This window comes from Pteropus alecto, unplaced genomic scaffold (genome assembly GCF_000325575.1).
Source record: "Pteropus alecto unplaced genomic scaffold, ASM32557v1 scaffold146, whole genome shotgun sequence".
In the NCBI taxonomy this organism is placed as follows: domain Eukaryota; kingdom Metazoa; phylum Chordata; class Mammalia; order Chiroptera; family Pteropodidae; genus Pteropus; species Pteropus alecto.
Genome location: NW_006442107.1, coordinates 25,209,929 through 25,224,264, shown reverse-complemented (window position 1 = coordinate 25,224,264; position 14,336 = coordinate 25,209,929). Strand labels below are relative to the sequence as shown.

At 36.7% G+C, this 14,336-nt stretch overlaps 1 pseudogene; it reads left to right on the top strand.

Annotated features, from left to right (window-relative positions):
• The first annotated feature begins 13,603 nt into the window (after positions 1-13,603).
• Positions 13,604-13,723, top strand: LOC112469310 (annotated as a pseudogene).
• Positions 13,724-14,336: the final 613 nt, after the last annotated feature.

Sequence of the window (14,336 nt, the reverse complement as noted above, 5' to 3'; positions counted from 1 at the left end):
GTAAGATCCAAGTTGATACCAAAGCAATTTGGCTTTAAATTCAGGGTTCTTGATGTAGTACATATATACAATAGAATATTACTCAGCTATACAAAGAGATGAAATACTGCCATTTGTGACAATGTGAATGGATCTTGAGGTAACCATGCTAAGCAAAATAAGCCAGACAGAAAAAGTTGAAAACCACATGATATCACTTATATGAGAGATATAAATCCAAAAGCAGCAAACAATCATGACAAACAGAGACTCACGAGCATGGATAGTGGACTAGTGGTTACCAGAGAGAAGGGAAGTGGGTGGTAGATAGGCGTAAAAGGAGTCAAATGTACGGTGATGGAAAGAAGTTTAACTATGGGCAGTGAACACACAATCCAATATATATTTTACTTACTGTTGAATTGTACGCTTGAAACTTATTGGATTTTGTTGATCAATGTCACCCCAATAAAAAAAAAAATCCAAGGTTCTTCCCACTGCACCATGCTGCCTGCATCTTTTCAAGACATGCCTTAGAGAGCTGAAGTCATATGAATTGAAGGGATTATCAAGAAAGATAGGTAGACTCCCCCAACCTCACGTCTGTTGATTATGTCCAATGACCACATAACTTAACGACGTTAAGTGCTAGAGGAATTGAGTCCCCAAACTGGGGTTTCACAGACTTTTCTTTCTGATCTCACAGATTGAATCAGGCCTCTTTTTATCTTTGGTTGGCAATGGCACTGCTCATAGACACTCAAAAGTGAGCCAGAGGGGCTTAAAGGGAGTGAGTTGATCTTGAAAAAAGTTGTTCCTTCTGACATTTTAAAGTAGCTAAATTCATACCAGCTTTCATAGTACATACATTAATTTACTGAGTACTTACTGTGACCAGTCATCATATTATGAGTTTAAAAATTTTTTTTTAAATTTTAGCCTTACAATAACTCAGTGAAACATGTACCATTTTTACCGTCTCATTTAGTAGATGAGGAAACTACAACTTAAGGAAAGTTAAGTAATTTAATTTGCTCCAGATCATAAATTCTGGAGGTAGAATTCAATCTGAGAAAAACTCCAGAACTCAAGCTATTTACTCTCTTGCCTTTTAACATGAACATCTTTGAAGCTGTTTTGTGATGAACTCCCACGCCCGCACCTTCAATCACTGGACCCAGCATTTAAGATCACCACAGAGGTTTTGTGTGGTTTCAGACTAACAAGTTAGAAAACAAACAGCAAAGGTAAAATATACATTTCAGACTTTAAAAAAGTCTCTAAGATTTAACATGATAGAATATCATTCAGCAATACAAAGGAATGGACTAATGACATATGCAACAACACAAATGAGTCTAAAAAGCATTAGGCTAAATGAAAGAAACAAGATTCAGAAGACTCCATCCTGTATGATTTTATTTAAATGACATTCTGGATAGGATAAAACTATAGGGGCCAAAAGATATATCAATGGTTACTTGTGGCTAGGAATGGAGGGAGTGGCTAACTGTAAGAGAACAAGGGAACTTTGGGGGATGATAAAAATATTCTATTTACATTTGTCAAAATTATAATGATGTACACCTGAAAGAGTGAATTTACTGTGCATAAATTATAACTCAGTAAACCCCATTTAAATAATAAATGAATAAATATAGTCTCTAAAGCAGTATTTTTCAAATCTCCATTAGTGAGACATAACCCATCAATGAGTTGAGAACTTCATTTAGTGGGTTGTGACTGGCATTTGAAAAAAAGTGAAATAGAATAAAATAGGAAATATCAGAGTCATTGCACACAGTAAAAGGAACATTGTTAATGAAGCATTGGCTTCAGGAAATTAGCATATCAGGAAAACAGAAACCATTGTCAGTCAGTGTGTTTTTAACAGAGGGCATTTAATCCAGAAAACTGGTTATATAAATGCTGACAAAGTTGAGAAGCCAAACAGGGGAAGGTGAGGCAACCCAAAGGTCAGCAACGGTAGAAACTACTACTACCTTTAAACTGGAAGGACAAAGGGAAGTGGCAGTGTTGCTGGATCCCAGAGCTGGGATCCTCCAACAGAAGCTGAAATCACAGGAGGCTTTTTTTTTTTTTTTTTTTGGCTGAGCTGAAGCCAGAGAAGAAACTCAGCCACTGTCAAATATGCATTATAGGCAGAGAAAGATGGAGAGAATCAACCTAGCTTTTCCATTCCTCCTACCCTCCAGTGTCATAACAGGGCCCTGCATGGGTGAGACCTAGACAGAACATAACCTGGAGCCTCAGAAATACAGCCTCTCAGGATCTGCAGAGGAACAGCAGGGAGTGGCTTTGAGAGCCAGCAGGACAGGGGCTGGCACAGCCGCAAAGTAAAACCTATTTTTTTTATTAAGGGTCACATTCTAAAAGGTTTAAAAGGCATTGCTTTAGAGGGAGGAGCCACTGTCTACTTTATGCCATTATATTTTATTCTACATACAAAAGGAATAAAAATCACACTCTTGACCACTAGAAGATGCCAAATTTTGCCCTTTTTGATGTGTTTATATAAGGCAGTTTGAACTAAAGAAGTCAGTTGAGAGACAAACCCACTTCTCTCATTAGTTTTGGAATAGTTATACAAAGGTCTCTTAGTAGAGAAAACTCCCAGCAGATATAGGTGAAATTTAGGCTAGAAACAACGGAACAAGAAGGAAACATACAAGTGGCAAATATGTATACTAAATGGTTCTCTCTGATAGTGTACAAGAAAAATAATATCAGTTAAAAATTGATAAGCTGGGTATGAAATTGCCTCTGTCAGCAGCTATTTGTGTGACAGCTCTATTAAATTGCCTAGATCCACAAGGAACAGCAGCCAAAATTCATTAGCACCACTTTATTCCTGACTCGGGTGATGGTTTCCTTCCTCTAGTTCTAAAGCTTTGATCTTAAATCATTTTGGGGTTTCTGAGCCCAGGAAGTGACTTTCAAGGCTCCCTCACTGAGTCAAATGTAATATTTGATCCCTTGTACTTAAAAACATGCCAGTGCCTACATTTGGATTTCTCTGTTTATACTAATTGTGCAGGAACAATGTGCTTCAATTTGTTTCTTTTCTGTCTTATCTCCTGCAGTTATTTTTAAGTATGATTTTGGTAATAATATTTTAAACTGTACCATTATCAAGAGTTCTTTTTAAAGGCAATGAATATTTGTTAGATGAATGATGAGTGGATGGAAGGATGAAGGCCATGTGAGTGAGTCTCAGTTCCAAGTTTAGACAGGCTCGTGGGGAAGTCCTCAAGCCAGTTTCCTGCTTCTGACTAGATGTGTAGTTTGAAGACCACCAGAAAGCCACTGTGCTGCCACCTAGTGGTAGTTTAACCTTCATGCAGGAAAGTACTTGAAAAACAAGCTTGAATACGAAACGAAAGTGAGTATTTCAATTCTTTTTCTGGTTCCATCTGCTTATGGCTGCCTCTCCTCATTTGGCTATCTTTGATAGTAATAGCATTTCATCTTGGTTATTTAACATATGTACGAAGAACATGTTCAAAATTATTTAAATAGGTGTCACTAGTTCAGGCACCATATAGTGGGGTAGGTCCTGCCTGGTATAATAAATGCCAAAGGTCTGTGTGTATTTTGAGACAGTCATGAGGCCCCTGGTTTTTTAAATGTGATAGCCAGCTGTTTTTAAGAGAAAGCATGATAATAATTTCATTACTTCCATACTTCTGTTTCAATTTGACAATTCTCTTTAAAGAACATACTTTTCTTTTTCTGGACAAACACTAATGTCTTGGTAAAAACCATTTATCTCAGAACATAATAATGTAAAAATAAAATAAAACAGTTACAAAGTTTAGGAAACAAGGAGTATAAAATAAGGACTTTATGTAAAATACATTTTATTGTATAATAAAGTTACCTTGGCTGAAGGAATTTGAGATTGAGACTAGGCTAGTTTATGTTAGGTAACACTTCTCTCAGACTTTATTTGCTTTCAGTGGGAATTTTGGGGATGTTTAAACAAGTGCCCAAGCATATTTCTACATTTGAATGAGGCTTAAGGATCCTGTGGAAAAGGAGTCAAACTCTTCTCACAGCTGAACATGTCTGATGGACTCAGGATGAGGGGAAAAGAAGCCAGAGTATAAAGAAGGCAAGAAGGCAGAAGCCGGGAGGGGAATTCTCATGAGTGTTGAAGAGGTTTGGAGGGAGGGCCAGGCTGTGCATCAATCCACTCAGGACTTTGACAGATTGGACGAGGCCCACCCACCTTATGGAAGACAACCTGCTTTACTTAAAGTCAACCAATTTAAGTGTTAATCTCATCTACAATATTCTTACAGAAACATTCAGAATAATGTTTGATTAAGTATCCTGTTCGGACATCCTGCAACCCAGCCAAGTTAACACAAAATTAACCATCACATGTGCCTTGGTGAGGGCCTGTTCTTATCCATTGTGCTATGCTCTCACTAGACTCTTTTAAGCTATAGATTCATGTGCTTCATTTCTGAGAAATGTTGTTGAATCTTTTCTTTGAACACTCCCTTACACATTTCCTTTCTTCTGTATCTCTGGAGCTCCTACTATTAGGGTTTTAGAACTTCTAGCTGGACCACCAATGTTTCCATCTGCTTTTCTTATTTTTCATCTGCTTGTCTTTTCTGGAAGACTTCCTTAATTTTTCTTTCAACCCTTTTATTGAGTTTTAATTTTTGCTGTCATATTTCTAGTTTCTAGAGATTTTTTTCCTTTGAGAGACCTCTCCCCCCTTTTAAAATAGCATCCTGTTCTTGTTTCATGTGGTGAACCTTTTCTTATCTCTCTCAGGATATTAAAGGCAGCATTTCTTTTTTAAAAAAAATTCTTTTTCTCTTGCAAGGTTTGTTTCCTCCAAGTTACTTTTTCCTGTTTATTTCTTTGGTTTCTATCTTTCATATTGGAGACTTCCCTCAGACGTATGGTAGTTCTGGGTTGTTTTAATACCCTCAAGAGTAGGGAACTAAAAAGCTACTGGTAGTGGGTTGAGGGGAAGGAGATAGGTGTTGAATGTGACCTTCACAATGGGATGAACTGGTCAGACTGTGCGTAGCTGGGAACCTCCACTGTCAGTTTGTTTAGATCTATTTTATTGGGCTGGTTAAATTCCTCAAAGAAAACTTCTGATTTCCTTTCTTAAGGACAGGGCTTCTGGTTGCTAAGAAGTGGCCGAGGTGTCTCAGGGTGCAGATGTAGATGTTCGCTTCATCTCTGTTATCAGTATTATATGCCCCATGTTTAATCATGCCTGGTGTCCCCTGTTTTAATCTCTCCTGAGAGTAAACCTCCACGGTCTCACTAGGCCTTATCAGTGGCCCAGCTGCCAAGTAGGGAGGAGATCTGGGGTCCAATTACTTAATAGACTCTCAACTAAGCATCCTATTTTCAGCTTATCCCCACTCCCACCTCCCAGCTTCCACATGCTGCCACTATTGGAGCCCACCGGAGACTCTATAAATTGGAATGGGTGCCAGTTTTCCCCACTGCTGACTTAAGATTCTATTTTTGGGTGGTTTATTAAGCTATTTATCACCCCATCTGTTTTCCAGCTTCAAAATCTTGCTTCTATTGCCTCCCTTTCCTTTATGACAATTACTTCACTGTGTTTTAATGGGGTTGTGAGAAGGAGCAAAAGTAGATGCCTGTGTGAAACTCACTATCTTTACCTGAAAGGCCTTCTGCAGAATCTTTAAAATGAATTTCTGTTTATGAAGTTTCCATTCACTTAAAAATTCTTTAAGTATTTTTAAGGTACAGAAGTCGAGGTTTTTTTTTTTTTTTAGTTTGGTTTTTTTTGTTGTCGTTTTGGAGTTCAAACACAATTAACTTCATGCGTATGATTTCTTTCATTGTTTCCAAGCTTAAGAAGTCTTTTCCCTATGTTAAGATTAGATAAATACTTAAATCTGTTCTAAGGAAATCTGCCAGGTAGCCATGGTTATTTTGGCACCAGCTCCCAGTCTTCTATTGGCAATGATTTCCTAACTCTCCTTCCAGAGTATCCCCAATGACTTTCAGAATCCCCATGATGGCCGTTGTTCACTAACATTCTCAGCCAAGGCCTTTTCTTCTCTTCCATGGTAGCTCCTTGTGCCTCGGGCCTTTCCCAAACCCTTCCATCTCATCCAAACTCACCTGTTCAGGGGCTTATTTCATTATAATCTGCTCTTTCTTAGCTAACAAAAGGTACCTAGAACTGTTTTAGAGGAACTTTATATTCATTATTGATTTAATCCTTACAACAACCCAGTGTAATGGATATTATTAGTCTCATTTCATAGATTAATAAATTGAGGCTTAGAGAAGTTAAGCCTCTCTTGTTCAAGCTGGTAAGTCAAAGAAGGTCTACAGTACCACAGCTTTTAACCTCTGCATACTTTCTCCCTATGCTAGAAAATATTTACTGTGCTAACTCACACAATAAGACATTTAAAAAATTTAATGGCTATTTTTAAGAGAATACTTTAACCTAAATAGAGAGTCTAATAGTGAAATTTTCAAATACAACTAAAGTTTTAGGCAGTGGAGCCTTTCACTGCCATTTAGGGTTACCTTTCTCCGCCCATCTGCCCCCGCAGAATGCAGCAGTCTATTTGGCATTTTTAACATTGTAGCTAAAGATTACAAAAATAAAGCCATTTATGACCATAAAAAGCTCTGTGGGAGCTATGTTATAAACTACAGCACTCGGCTGAGAAAGACTAGTTTTTAAGCAGTGTATTTAGATATGTTGACGTGTTACTAGACACATACTTGAGCCCATTCTCCATTTCACCCTTGTGTTTTTCAATTCAAAGGATTTTTATTCTTCATGGAAACAAATGATATCAAAATCACAAGGCATTTACTCTGATTATTTTCATATAAGGTTACATAAACACACAGTATTTATGATTTAATACACATTTTTTAGCCTTACTGGGCTAAGTTGCTTTCCAAGAAAGAATAGCACAGTATTTTCTAGATCTTCCCCAGAGATTCAGTATTATTTCTCCTCTACCCCAGAACATTCAGCTCTTCACCTCTGACACCAAGCTGTACAAATTCCCCAGTTTGTGTGTATGTCTCTTTCTCTCTCTCACAAACACATTAAAGGACTACTATGTGCATTGCATGTGACATAAAAATAATAGGACAATGATCCTCTCTTCAAAGAGGTCATGGTCTAGAGGAGACATACAATGTACAATATGAAAAAAATATTTTAAAAATCCATTTCTGTAGGAAGAAAAATAAGAATTTTTTCTTTTATACTTTCAGACAAAAAAATGGCGGTTTCAGACTTTTTGCCCCCTAACCCCCAAAACCCTAAATCTTCTCATACCCCTGTCTTCTCTTCTCAGTAAATGGCATTCAGGCAGTTTTTTAGACCAAAAACTTGTGCTGTTTCTCTTAGTGTCCATGTCTGTCCCTTTCTGTCTGCTCCAAATCCAATCTATCATCAGGTACTCCAAAATATATTCAGCAGCCAACTGGTCTCTTTTTTCACTTCTGCTACACTAATCTAAGCACATCATTTCTCACTTGGACTGCTGCAATAGTTTCTGAATGGAGTCTGCTTTCTTTTCTTCCATTTTTGCTCCATGGCAATTTATTCTTCACAAAGCAGTCAGAGAGCTCTTCTAAAAGTACATGTTAGCTTCTATTTCAGCTGTAATGGGGTAACATGGTCTGGATCTACCTTCTACCATAATTAGAAAAATGTATATTTATTTAACAACTTTTAAATGTATTTAACAACTGTGTTTAGACATTAAACAACTGGCAGCACAGACCATTATCTCTGAGAAAGGAAACAATTGAGTGAAGCCTGTGAGTGTCCCAGGTTACCTGAGACAGTTTCCGGGCTTCATGCAGGCAGCAGGAACCCAGACAGATGCCAGAGGTCTTACTGAATTGAACAGAGATGAGAATTTGGAGAGGCCAAGGTAGTTAGAATTTGTGGAGCACCATTTTTTGAAAAAATTTCACTTTCCATATCAAATTACTTTGGTTACTATGTCTCAAATCAACTATGTAAGTGTGGATCTATTTCTTAACTTTCAGTTTTAGTTCTCTTTATTTATCAGTCATTACCACATTGTCTTAATTACTATCGTTTTAAACAGTCTTGTGATAAGGTAGTATATGGCTTCCAGCTTTGTTCTCCTTTTTTGTGATTGTTGCTCTAGGTCTTTTGTATTTCCAGAAAATTTTCGGAGTCTGCTTGTCAATTTCCATAAAAAGTTCTGTTAGGATTTTAGTTGAAATTGTGTTGAATTTACAGATCATTTTTGGAAGACTATTAATCTTAACAAGATAGTGTCTTCTAATTCATGACCATGATATAACTTTCCATTTATTTAGATTTTCTTTAATATCTTTTACCAGTGTTTTGTATTTATAACTGTCTAAGTTTAACACAATTTTTGTAAATTTATTCTTAGTTTATATTTTTTATGCTATTTGAAATGGTATTTGAAATTTTCATTTTTCAATCATATGCCAGTAAACAGATATATAATTGAGTTTTGTATATTAAACTTATATTCTATGACCTTGTTAAGGTCACCTATTAAAACTATTAATTTTCTGGTACATTCGCTTTGATGTTTCTATAATAAACAATCATATTATCTATGAATAAGGACAATTTAACTTCTTTTTTCTATTCTTTAATTTCATTGTGATCAGAGAATATACTCTGTAAAATTTTAATATTTTTGATTTTTCATGAGACTTGTTTTATGGCTTACCATGTGATCATGATGGTGAATGTTTTAGATGCACTTTAAAGATGTTTTACCATTGTCTTCTGGCATCCATTGTTTCTCATGAAATATTTCAATAATGAAATGCCATCATAAATCACTGTTTCTCTGTATGTAAATGTTTTTCTCTGACACTTTCAAAATAATCTCTTTATTTTAGTAATTGAACTATAATATACCTAGTAGTGATCTTCTTATATTTATTTTGCTTGGAATTTGTTGAGCTTCTTGGATAGGTAAGTCAATTATTTCCACAAATTTGTAGAAATTTCAACTTTTTTTTTTTTCAGTTCTGTTTTTGTCCCATCTCTTACTTTTCTCACTCTGTGATTCAAATTATACTTGCATTAGATCATTTAAAGTGCCCTACAGATTATTGAGGCTGTGTTCATTATTTGCAATCATTTCCCCTAGCTTTTTTCAGAATGTATAATTTCTAATGGTCTTTCTTCAAGTTCACTGATTGTGGTGATCATGAGAATTGCCTCCCAGGCTGTCAGCTACCAAGAGTGTAATTGACTGAAGGCCTGAGCTGCTATACTGTGAACTCATCACTATGTTGTGCTGAGGCCACACTTCCTATAGGCTGCTGCCAGTCGAACACTGAGAGTGGCAGAGATTCTAAGGACTCCTTTGATGGATCACTTTGGCTTGATGACTCCCTGTTGGCCTTCCTGAACTTTCCTTAGACTGCACTACATGACACCTAACCTTCTTCCTTTTCTCTTTCACTCTAACACAGGTTTGCAGTGTAATGCGATGGCTGTCACAGCTTTCCTCAGTCCCCTCTCCATTTTCTATAAGAAGCATTTCCCTAAATAAAAGACTTTCATATTTAATTCATTCTTAGTGTCTGCTTTGAGGGGGCACCTGGAATAACACAGGTAAATTTAGGAGTGGTCTGAGGAAACAGGTGGAAAAATAAGGATTTGAAATTGACTTTCCCACCACCTGGCAACTGATTAAGATGCAATTCTGCTGGCAGATGGAGCAAGGGTAGTCTATGGCAAAAGACAGTAGCTCAACTGCTAAATATTTTATTGGTGATGAATTGGGGAAATGTATCAGTGGAGAGCAATGTTGTGAAAGGTATGATAATATAAGTATGCATACAGACTGTGCTCTGAAATCTATTTCTGAATTTGCATCAAGGGTACACTTGCCATGAATGACTATGGCAGAGAACTATGGAAACACTACTCCTGGGAGACACAGGACTCCTCTGATGGCAGACTTTGACTCAAGGACTCTCCATTGTCTTTTGCAAATCTTCCTTGACCGACAAACAGTCCATCCATCAAATCTTCCTTCCCTCTCTCCTTCACTTGAGGGTCAGACCTGCATCACAGTGTAATGGCTCTACCAGTCTTCTCCAGCTCTCTCCCCATTTTTTCTCACTAGTATTTTTTATAGTAGCATCCTTACATGTTTAATCTCCTCTTAGTGTCTACTCCTCAAAAGACCCAGATGAACACACTGACCCTTTCTTCTGTTATTCTAATAGCTGTTAAGCTATTGTTGAGCTATTAAAATGGTCCGGGGCAGGTGCTTCTGTGGTTCATACACATTGTCTATCTGCTGGCTCTCCTCACTGGCATGGGGCAGCCCAGGCCTGCAACTGCTCCACCTTCCCCTGCATGCTCTGTCAGCTTTTTTACTCCTGAGTGGATGTGTGTTTAGCTTCAGAATGAAAGACACCAGTATCAGACAGGACATCCTGAAATAATATGACTTTTAAGAAGATTTCTCCAATGAGGACATGTTCCTTCCACTGAGCTTTCATAGCCTTTGCTTATATATTAGTATTACATTCTTCCTTGTATCCAAACTATTTATTTTAATTACTAAAGTGTGAGTTCCTGGAGGAAACAACTTTTCCGTTTGATTCCGAGAGGGCTGTCTAATCATATATAGTTTTGTCTTTGCTGTTATCGGGGTGTGCCATAACCCAGGATGACCACTCAGAATATATCATCCCTCTGGATATAGCGATTGGTTTAAGCGACAGTCACATAATCAAAAATCAAGCCAATCAGAGTTCTTTTAAAGAGGTCATTATAAGACAATAGAAAGAAAAAGAGGTTTGTTTTTTCTCAGTTGTTAATTAATTTTACATTCAAATCAATCCTACAGTTGTTTTTTTGCCTCTGCGTGCAGATTAAGTCAACACATAATAAAGTACTGTCTACACATGGGAGACTCCACTGAAGACATGGTGTTTGGATCCAGCCATGCCTGGAATCGGCTCATCTCCTGAGACTTCAGGTTACATGGTAATGAAGTCTTTTACTTAGGCTAGTTTATGTAAAGTTCCTATTTCTTGCTGAAGGAGTCCTGGTTGATTTAGTAAGTAAATATAACATATATTCATTTGATAGTATAATAGTATTTGTACAGATAGATCTCAAAGTCAACCGTTGAAATACTGATTCTTTCCGTGAATTATACTTTGATATTGAAGGAACTATATTCTTTCTTTCTAATATATTCTGACCAAATCCAACTCCTAATTATTCTTTTTTTTTTTTTTTCACTAAGCATTAGGGATGCCTTTTCTATCCATGCTCTTATTTTATACTATATACCTTTCCTGGAAAATCTTACCTACTCTCATTGTTTCAGCAACCATCTCCAGGCTGATAAAAATAAATTCACATCTCTTAATCCTCCACTCAAAGCATCAAGAACCAGATATCCAATTACTGGTTGGCATTGACACATCACTATTTCCCATGTACTTCAAAGTGAAAGTGTCAATATGAAATTAATCATCTTTCCCAACTATGTTCTTTTTCTTATAATTTAAAAGTATTAATTGATGAACATACAATCTACCTGATCTCTAAAAGAAGGTAACGTCCTTGAGTCTTTCTTTGTCATTCACCTTATGTATACAATCAAGCCATTGAGCCCAATTATTGACTTCATCTTTCAATTATTTATTAAATCCATCTTCTCCTTACTATTACCATTATTTACAACAATAATATCCGATTTTAGTCTCTACCTTCCCCCAAATAGAGGGCCCCACATACTACCACAGCTCTATCTGAATCACAAGGCTGTCTCTAGGGAGGCTTTCCTTTATGTAGAAAGTACAAACTCTTCTTGGTCTAAACTTTGCCTCTCTCTCCTGCCTTCCTTTCAGACATTCACTGCCCCTTGCTTTACACTGGAGCAGTTGAACTTTTCTCACAATATCATTCCTTACTTGGTTTTCTACTTTGACTCATGCTGCTGTCTCTTCCCACCCTGTTACCTGTAATTTTTCCCCTTTACATATCAGCTCAGGAGGTAGCTACTTCAGGATGCCAGTTCTCAATTTCTGAAACCATATGAGGGGTTCTCAGGTCTCAGAAATTATGCACCTATTTTCAATGATTACCATAGCTACCACAGTGACCATTTTCATTTGTCTCCCTCTCATTCGTTTCTAAGCTACATTCAATATCTGTAGGTAGGGTAAATTGATTAAAATAGTCAAAGTTACAGATACCCTCAATCAACACGAGAGGTCACTGTTAACTTTTGTTTGAACAAATGAACATCTAAACTTAGTTTTAAAATGCTGTCTTTTTTTAAATTGAATCTTGGAATTTAAAAAAATGTTTTCGTCCTGAGGTGGGTTTTTTTTTTTAAACAAAAACAACTTTTTAGACTTATGTAGGTATAACAATGGTTATTTTTCTAAGCAAAAACTACTATAGTTTATTTTTTAAAATCTACTGAATAATGTATGAGTTAGCTAAGCGTTGCTTGCCCAACTAATATTTGCTGATTAGACAAAAAATATTGATTTTTTTTTTTAAAAAACATGTAATTAATTGTATTTCTTTGAAAAATCATGGAACTTGGGGAAAGGGCTGAAAAGAATGTTTTAAATTTTTTCTAATCTTCACAAAAGATAAACTATCTCTTGTAATGAATAGCAAATATTTTATCATTTATTAAGATTATCTGTAGAACTTTTAAAGTATTAAATAATTTAAAAGGTGCAAAAAATACACCAAAACCATACTGTACCAAGAAAAAAAATAGAATATGCTTTCAAAAGCAAAGGCTTGACGGTGCTTTAATTTTTTTAAGCATTTTTAAATTTTTTATGTATAAGAAGACTCACATAATATTAACCTTTATTTTTCTTTTCGTACCTCTCAGTTCACCAGCTTTGTAAATGACTCCACTCCTATCTAATTATTCTAGTCAAAAATTTGGTGGTCATCCTTGATTTTCCTTTCTTCTCATTTTTTTATATGTAAATAATTAACAAAATTTATTGGTTCTGCCTCCAAAATATACCTTTAATCTATCTAATACTCTCTGTCTCCTCTGCCACCAACTTGATTCAAGCTGTTGCCTGTCATGACTGTAACAGCCTTCTTACTGATCTCCCCATCCAAGCTGCACAAACCATTTGGAACTCTTAACTCTGGGGGAAAAAACCCTACTTCATTCTAAATCTACTCTTCATAGAGCTCTAAGGAACAACCTCAGGGAGAAACTCCTTGCACATTTGGACCAATCTAAGAAAAACATACTGAGAAGAATTATTGAACACTTTAGTCTGCGGTCTCCAAACTTTCTGGCACCACGGACTGGTGCTCCTATGAGAATCTGATGCCTGATGATCTGAGGTGAAGCTGAGGTGGTGATGCTAGCACTTGGGAGCTGCTACAAATACAGAAGCTTCGCTTGCTCACCTGCCTCTTACCTCCTGCTGTGCCGCCTGGTTCCTAACAGGCCACGAATTAGTACCAGTTCACACCCCAGGCGTTGGGGACCCATGCTTTAGGTGACTAATCCTAGGAACATCACATAGCCAACTAAGTCAGTGCTTCAAGAAAAGAGAACTTGTCTATGGCCATGCTACCCTGAACAAGCCTGATCCCGTCTGATCTCAGAAGCTAAGCAAGGTTGGGCCTGGTTAGTACTTGGATGGGAAACCACCTAGGAAGACCAGGTGCTTGTAGGTGTAAAAAATGAAAAAATAAGGGATTCTAAAATGACAAGGTCCTTGCAATCTGTGAGGCCAACCAAGGGTTGCTTCGCCTAAAAAAAAAAGAAAAGAGAACTCAACATTGCTTTCTTTCTATTACAGCAGAAGTTACAGGCAACATTGTTTTCTTTGTTGGATTCAGAAGTGATCAGAACTTCCAAAATAGGGTTATTTATATTTTGAAAGTATTTCCCTTGTGGCAATAATGCTTTTTGTTATACCGGGAATGCAGCTTCTGCAAATCGTTGAAAATTTGATCCTTTTATTTTAATCGAACAGGTCAGCCTTTGCAATTCATTTTGTTGGAGAACATGTATTCAACAAGCCTCCGCTTCAACGTGGTTTATAGTGAGTGACTGAGTTAGAAGCAGAGCGACATTTTACTCCTTTCCTTAAAGAGGAGTAATTTCTCCCATAAAATTTACTGGGTATGATATAGGGAAGGCCAATGTATTAAATTTTCCTGAAAATTAATTTTTAGCTTCATTTAGCAGACCAGCCTTGAGCCTTAAACTAAACAACATTTGTATTTTATTGTCTGATCTTCAGAGAAACTAAGAATCATATTTTAAGGAATTGGAATGAAGTGT